This window comes from Myodes glareolus, chromosome 11 (assembly GCF_982192425.1).
Source record: "Myodes glareolus chromosome 11, mMyoGla1.1, whole genome shotgun sequence".
Taxonomy (NCBI): domain Eukaryota; kingdom Metazoa; phylum Chordata; class Mammalia; order Rodentia; family Cricetidae; genus Myodes; species Myodes glareolus.
The window spans coordinates 69,619,413-69,627,751 of record NC_142036.1 but is presented as its reverse complement, the minus strand read 5'-3'; the positions used below and the strand labels follow the sequence as shown (position 1 = coordinate 69,627,751).

The 8,339-nt window shown below is 45.4% G+C and overlaps 1 long non-coding RNA gene across 1 annotated transcript; it reads right to left on the bottom strand.

Annotated features, from left to right (window-relative positions):
• Positions 1-2,316: 2,316 nt before the first annotated feature.
• Positions 2,317-7,301, bottom strand: LOC146892416 (uncharacterized). The gene is made up of 3 exons (XR_015004469.2): positions 6,190-7,301; positions 3,609-3,719; positions 2,317-3,115 (listed from the first exon to the last, which is right to left on the bottom strand). It is a non-coding gene; the product is annotated as an uncharacterized LOC146892416 (long non-coding RNA).
• Between the last annotated feature and the right edge of the window lie 1,038 nt (positions 7,302-8,339).

The following is an 8,339-nucleotide window of genomic DNA, read 5'->3' as shown; positions in this document are numbered from 1 at the left end:
TAAGGAGTCGAGGGTACTGCGTGAACAGCTGACTGAAATGATTGTTCTAAGAGAAAGCGTTAAGTTGGTCAATAGGATTAACAGAGCTGACAAAAGTGTGTCCGCAGAAGGGAGGACGTCTGTCTCAGTTCAGAAAAACGGAGCGCCATTGAAGCTGGCGGCATTAGCCAACTGTGCCCAAGGGAGGTGGGGAAGATGTTCAGCAGTTGAAAGAAAGATGTTCCCAGATTGCTCTGTTCCTATCAATGGTCTTCGTAAGCCTACTGTGTGCCATTATGCATAATAAGCAAAGCTATTTTTCTTGATTATTACTTTATAATTAGTATACAAAGGAACCGTTTTCCTTATGACATGTTCATTCACACTTTATTCTGATTGCTCCCCCTCCTCTCCCTCTAGCTCCCTGCCCTAGCTCCCTACTTGCGTTCTGCCCCTCCCCATGTTCCCCCTTCTGCTTTCAGATCGCTTCTATTCTATTACCTTTCCCATCCACTTTCTTAACGCCTCTTTTTTTCCTCTCAGGGACCTTCCTCTAGTTTTATGACTTCTACCAACACTCACCCCTCTATAAATACACACACACGTAAAAATTAGAAAAACTTGGTGTGGTGGTGCATGCCTGGGATCAGTACTTGGGGGTAGAAATAGAAGGATCAGAAGTTCAAGGTCATCCTTGGCTATTTAACAAATTCAAGGCCAGTATGCAATACCTAAGACACAGTCTCAAAAAGAAAAATAAAACATACAAGCAAGGAAAAAATTGGAAGCTAGGATCCACGCAGGAGGAAGAGTGTGCTGCATATCTATTTCTGAGCCCAGGTTAGTTCATTTAATTCATTTTTCCAGTTTTATCCATTTGCCTGCAAATTCCATAACTTCATTTTTATGTCTGAATAAAATTCCATTTTGTATATGTATCACATCTTTATCTTCCATTCATCTGTTGATGAATATCTAAGCTGATTTCTGAAGTAGGATGTGGCATCCTTCCGGGAATATGCTAGAAGCGATATAGCTGGGTCATAGGTAGCTCTATACTTAGCTTGTTTTGCTTTTTTCAAGAAACTGCCATATTGATTTCCATCATGGGTTGGTTCCACCAACAGAGAATAAAGGTCCTTGTTTCCATCGTGGGTGCAGCGGTCTGTAGTCCCACCACCAGAGAACCAAGCTCCTTCTTACCTTGTGACCTCACCAGCACGTGCCATCCATGCTGGTTTGAATTAGATGTCCCCCGCATGCTTGTGCGCTTGAATGCTTGGTCCCTAGTGGTCTAGCAGAGGTGACTAAGGTAAAGGGGAGAGAAAGCTACATGTTTAAGAAGCGACATTGTTGGCCAGTCGGAAGGGAAAGGTGAAGGAAGAATAAGAAATCAAGGATGGTTTCAAGAATTTGGCTTGAATATGTGATCCACGGTGACCTGATGGACAGGATGAAGGGCAGGTAAGAAATCTGGGAAGGCTCGTGAGATCTCCGTCTATAGTCAAGTCATGAATGAAGTCAGGAAATGGAAGAACGTAAGAGGCAGAGCAAATTCAAATAAAACAAGTCTACCTTTGACCAGCTAAAGAGCCTGTCCATTGAACAGCCAAGGGGCACTATCCAATCAGATGTGGATGTGTAAACTCTGAAACTCAGAGAAGTCATCAGGGACAAAGGTGAACACCTGGCCATCACAAGCAAATAGGTAAAAGTTAAAATCATGAAAATAAAAGAGGTTAAACAAAGAGAGAAAGACAGACAGACAGAATTGGGCCTGTTATTAGAGGCTTAAATTTTCAGTTACTTGGAAGATTGAAGCAGAAGGATTGCAAGTTCAAAGGTGCTTGGGCTATAGGGTGAGTTGAAACCAACTTTGGCAACCTAGTGAGACCCTGTGCTGAACCAAAGACTGGGGGCTGGAGCAATGGCACAGAGGAATCGGGTTCAGTTCCCAGCCCCTTCATAGCAGCTCACAAACATTCATAGCCCCAGGTTCAGGAGATCTGATAGCCTCTTTTGGCTCCCTTAGGCACCAGACATGCATGTGGGACACATAAATGAGCAAAGCATTTATATACATAAATGAAATACAAAGTAAAAAGAAGGCTGGAGATGTAGGTCAGAGGTAGAATGTTTGACTAGAATACCTGAGGCCCTTGGTTCAATTCCTACAAGATAGGAAGGAAAGAAGGAAAGTGGGTAGACAGAGGAAAATATGTTAAATAAAATAAGATTAGACTTTATTAGGTAGTTTTATTTTAAATAGTAAAATCTAGTTTCCCGTAGCAAGTGTAAATGATTCTGAAGAAAGGGGGAAAAGAAACATCACATAGATGTAGGGGACAGAGAGGTTTTATTTCATTTTTTTAAAAGTTTTCTAAGAAAAAAAACAACAGAAGATGTAAAGTGGTTGGTCATTTCTAAAATGCAGCCCCATACCAAGAAAGGCAGTATTTCCACAGCCTGACCTACAGCCCGTAGCAAACAATGTAAAATCCATCTTCCATCCTGTTACTAAAATGTCTACTTCTGTTTGGTTCTGGTTCTTCAATGCTCACCCCTACTTTTTCACTGTGACCATTCCATCCATGAGTCTTTCATTTTGACTTCCCTCTGGCCTGGTTGGATCGTGTCATTGAGTAATTGTTTTCCTAAGGTGTGTTTGTTGTTCATTCTTGAACTCATCGGTACGTGAGAATGTAGTATCTGTTGTCGTTAGGGTTGACCAACACTTTGGCTGGGTGTCATAATCTTGAGTCACTAAGTTCCTCGGAAATTTGTAGACATTACTTCACCAAATCAAAGTCCAAGAATAGCGGGGTTTTCTCCTCTTCATAGGTGACTTGCAAAGCTCTTTAACCGAACGGTAGAAGGGAAACCCAATTCCTCCAATATGCCGCATTCCTTTACGTTTTGAAGGAGAAAAGTTTCTTCTTTAACAATAATGAAAGTCAATATTTCAAAGTCACAAATTCTCACTAGATATTCTCATCATTCAAGACTGCCCGGAGTCCCATACTACCCTCTGAGCCTTGCTCCTCCCACCTTTCCAGGTAGAATTTTCTTATTCATGTAATACTTAGTATATATGTAGTTGTTTTCCTATGAATGATTGGGCAGAGCACCACGTTGTCTACAAATGAAGAAAGGAAACAGGTCAAATAATACAGTATTTTGTTTTATTAAGCAATTTTAAACATCGTGTTGCTAACTGAATAGGGACTTCAAACGTTGACTGAGCATCTATCTCTTCTGATTTTACCCTGTGAGGGTTTGAGAGGCTCCTCAAGTGTACTTGAACTTCAACAGGCTTCAGGGCCACCTGGAGGAATAGCTGAACTCTAACCTACTAAACCCCATCCCTAGAGTTTCTGATTTGGGGGGTCTGTGCCATGAAAAGTTTACTCAAAAGTGAAGAGCAAAGGCTTCTCTTCCAGAGAACCCAAGTCCAGTTCCCAGCACCCACATGGTGACTCACAACCATACGCAACTCCAGTTCCAGGGAATCTGACATCTTCTTCTGGCCCCTGTAAACACCAGCATGCATGTGGCAGACATAAATACCTGGAGGCACGCATACATACACACACACACACACACACACACACACATACACACACACACACCATCTATGAATAATCCAGAAGTGTGTTCCATAGGTGATCCCGCAGGTGGACCTCAAGTATTTTCTTCTCTAACAAGTTCTATGCTGGTGCCGCTGGTCCAGTCATCAGTACCTGGGGAAATAGAAGACAGGCTTGTTCTTTGCAAATAAGGTTCTGGTTAAGACTTTGCATGTACTCCCAAAGCCATCAAAATTTATTATTTAGTCCTGTATCACAAACCTAACATAAACTCAACTTTTAGAGTATGTGCCCCTTAAGAAAAGACATTTGCTGTGTCTCTTGATCTACCTTTTTTATCTACTTACCACTCATGAACAAGTGTCTTTCTTTAACCAGTGTAACTTAACTATGATTCTCTGTTCTACTCTAATCATTAGCCACCCTTATTAACTCAGTGGTCATGCCAGAGTATGATCATGTGCTTCAACCAAATTCTCCTTCAAGATAAGACAATTACAATTATAATTTTTTTTAATTAATTCGTGTTTGTCTCATTGTTATTCTGTTTCTCGGGCTTTCCATTCTCTCTGCCTCTCCAATGAGGTAAGAGAATTCTTGGATCCAGCCTTCGCCAACCATCACTAGTTCTGCATTCCCTGTCACAGCAGCCTTTCCATTTGTCCATCCCACTCCCAATCCCTTCTACAGAAGCCTCCACGTGGTGGCTTGGGCACTCCTTTCCTTAAGTGATAGAACTAACTTCTTTGAACACTAAATTTCTTCTGATTTTCTCCATCCCTCCCGGCTCTGCAGTGGCTAAAGTTGCGCTGTTGCGCCACCTAGAGCCTAATGCTGGTAAAGACCCAGGAGCTGGGAGCCCACGCATGCAGGGCACAGGCACTACCAGTAGGCTCAATACAAACTCGGCTCTTCTACAATCAAAGGGACCCTGCCACTATTAGAAACTGTTCAGTATTAGGTCAAAGAGGCCTTCCCTCCGGAACTGTGGCTTGATAACTTTCGTTTTACATGGTCGCTTCAGCTTAGATTTTTGACTTCACGTTAGGATTTTAACTTTGAAGGTTATATAAAACACGGTCGTCACAAAAGCATTTCGGCAGAAGGAACTGGGAGGGAAGCTCGGCAGCTGACAGACCTTTTGGCTCCGCTTCAGCTGCGTGGAAATCTGTGACCTGAAAATCAGTGTGGCCTGGCCGGGGGCCGGAGTGCAATGGAACGCGCGTGTCCATTAGCTTTCACCTAATGTTTCTTCTCTAGCGGGTAAGTGCGCGCATCAAACCCTCGGGCCCTTTTATGACACGAAAATCACAGGTCAGTGCCTTCCACGAGGCCTGTGTGGTAAGTGAGCAGTTACATGAGGAGCAAGGAAGCAGCATTGGAGCGCATGTAGACCCAGGAGGATGAGCCGAATGCTCAGGGCCAAGCCGGGGATTTGTCCCTGAAATCTAATTATCGACTGTCTCCCCTGCTTAAGAGGTGACATATAGTTAGATACACACAGCTGCAAACCTCCCTCGGGCAGCAGCCTGCACTGAGAGCTGCTCTAGGTGCCCACCACCAAGTTCTTTCCATTACATGGGCTGGGGTGGATCTTTAAGCACAAGGAAGCCACACCCCTTTCTCTTGACAGGTTATGACCAGAGGGGCGAAGACTGAGGGAGCCAAGACCTGAGTCATGTTCATGATGGGACCCTGAGTGAAGTCATGAATTTTGTCCGCTGGCCTCCTTGGGGCTGCCCTGGCTTCTGCATTTTCTAGGCCTACCGGTGTGGCTGTTCTATGAATTCTATGAGTTCTGTGCTCAAAATCAACTGAAACAGATTCCAGTCCTTAGTAGTAAATTGCCGCCTACACAGTCCTGAATAGAGAGGCGAATGGACCAACTCCCCAGAAAAGGGATGAGGAGAGAGAATGCCAAAGTCCTGGCTTACCTCTGCCTGGGAAGGAAGGGGACCAGGACCGGTGTAGGATCACTCAGGTCAGAGGGAAAGCCCAGACTGGGATATTCCAAGCTTGTGGGAATGGAAAGGACTGCAGGCCCACAACCCTGATGAAGTGCAGAGCAAGTATTCTATAGGAATCAGGAGCCACTTTTAAGAGGAAATTTCTGAGCTGTGTCCAGAGGTGAAGCAAATGGTTCAGGGAGGCTTGTGAGCTTTCCAGCACCTCTAGCCAATGCTGTGCTGTCCCATCCCCTCCTTCCAGACATTCCTTACACACATCCCATCCTCCCAGACATTCCTTACACACATCCCATCCTCCCAGACATTCCTTACACACATCCCCTCCTTCCAGACATTCCTTACACACATCCCATCCTCCCAGACATTCCTTACACACATCCCATCCTCCCAGACATTCCTTACACACATCCCATCCTCCCAGACATTCCTTACACACACCCCATCCTTCCAAACATTCCATACACACACCCCATCCTCCCAGACATTCCTTACACACATCCCATCCTCTCAGACATTCCTTACACACATGCCATTCTTCCAAACATTCCTTACACACATGCCTCTAAAATTCCACCCCAAGAGGAGATATAAACAGCATCTACCCCTCCTCCTAAACTCCCAACAGACAAACCAATAAGTCTACAAGACTAACTTACAGAGCACGGATGAGGACTGACTTACAGAGGTGCTTCCTCTCTGCCTGCCCCACCTCCAGACAACAGTGAGAAGTCTTCACCCAGCAGGAATGAGGGCTTTTCCACAGCCACATAGATGGAGTTCCCCTCCCCTAGCTTTCCCCAGCCTGTGTACTCCAGCCCTCCTTGAGGCCAAGTGCAATTGGGAAGGGTTGCAAACTACAAGTGATTGGGAGCAGCTGGTGGACGACCTTGACAGTCTCACGACCCTTCCCACCAGTCTACAAGGGGTGTAAACAGTTGACTATCCCAGCCGGTATAATCTTGTGTGAGTAGGAACAGCTGAACTAACTCCCAAGATAACAGTTGTTTGACTAGGGGAATAGTTCTATACAGTGTGAGCGCACGCGAACACACACACACACACACATACTATCTTCTCTGGAACTAAATTTCTCAGGGTAACATGGCTACCAGAGCATAGGTTAGATAAGGCTGTGTGGCTGTGACGTTTGTTTGCTTGTTTTGTGGGTATGGGATACTTTTTTTAAAATGTGTCTCACTGTATAACCCTGACCAGGCTGAAACTCACAAAGATCCACCTGCTTCTGCCTCCTCCTGGGATAGCAGGCGTGCACCACCACACCTGCCACTACCACATTTCTTCATATATAGACTTGGAATCCTGCTTTATCCGCTTCAAAAGAAGAGGCCTCTGCAGACACTGGCTACCGGCCGGCTGGGCCAAAGCCTCCCAGCTCTAAATCCTCTTTGTATAGATCCAGAAAATGAAGCACTGACATGAAAATCCATTCTTAAACCTGTCCCTTTAACACGTAAGTATAGGAAAGTATAAGAAAACAAGAAAGTTAGAAATGGAGACTCGGGAAGAGTGTGGGAAGAAGAAAGAAATTAAAGCCTGTAGATTCCAGGAAATCTGAGAACAGACTTGTGTCCCAGGGGCTAGGGTGAGCTAGGCACAGGACTCTCAGCAAATGTTAATTGAATAAATAAACAAAAAGAAGGAAACTGGACACAGGAGCGAGGTGGTCTCCCACCTTGATGCCCAGAGAGCATCTTTCCCCAGATTTCCTTCCCACAGCAGCTTGGAGCTATCCCAGCCCACAGAGACCAGAGACACCTGGAGGCACTGCTGGAGAAGCAAGGTTGCCGTGAGCACACCACTTTCCTGAAGCACGAATCCTTGTTGGGACCGTCCTCTTTCTTTTTCATCCTGAAAAAACACTTGTCTTGATGCAGGGAAGAGTCACTGATTTCATTTGAAACAATTCCCAGACAGGATATGGAGTCTCCAACAGCTCCTGGGCCCTTGGCACTCACCACGAGCAGGTGTTTCAGGCAAGTGCCGAGCTGCACGTACTGCCCAAAGAGCCAAAAGAGCCAAGGCACGCTGGGCGGAGGCCTGGAGAGCCGCCCAGGGCACAGGCACTGTGGAGGCCAGCCCTGTGCATCCTCTAGCTTCCAGGAACTTGAGTTCTTTCCCCATGCCTCCCCCTGCCCTCTTGCAGCCCTACCTCCGGCCCCCAGTCTTTAATGTGGTAGAATTTGGAAAAACCTTCATGTCATCTCATTAACCCATGAGTCCCGGCAAAATCAAAGGGAGAAAATTAACTACGCAGTGAACAAAATGGAAGGAAAAAAAAAAGCAGAAAGAATGAGGAAGACTGCCTGGTAACAACACACAAAAACAGGATGGAGTTATACTCACACACACACACACACACACACACACACACTGGCCAAGACAAACACACACACTGGGGCTGCTGAATAAAAGTTCTTAGGTGAAAAGCTCGTGCACACACAGTGCAAGCCAAGCTTCTAACAGCGAAGTGGAAAGGAGGAGTCTCACGCCAACACCAGGGGCTTTATAAACTGCCCTGAACTGGTCAGACGTGGAGGTTCTCTCCCACACACACCCTAGGGAAATGAAAACCTACTTCTAAGTAAAAAAAAATTATATATAAGCCAGGAGGTGGTGGCACTCGGGAGAGGCAGAGGCAAGCAGATCTCTGTGAGTTCGAGGCCGTCCTGGTCTATAAGAGCTAGTTCCAGGACAGGCTCCAAAGCTACGGAGAAACCCTGTCTCGAAAAAAAAAAAAAATATGTGGATATTACAGCAAAATGATTCATGAAAGCTAAAACGTGGA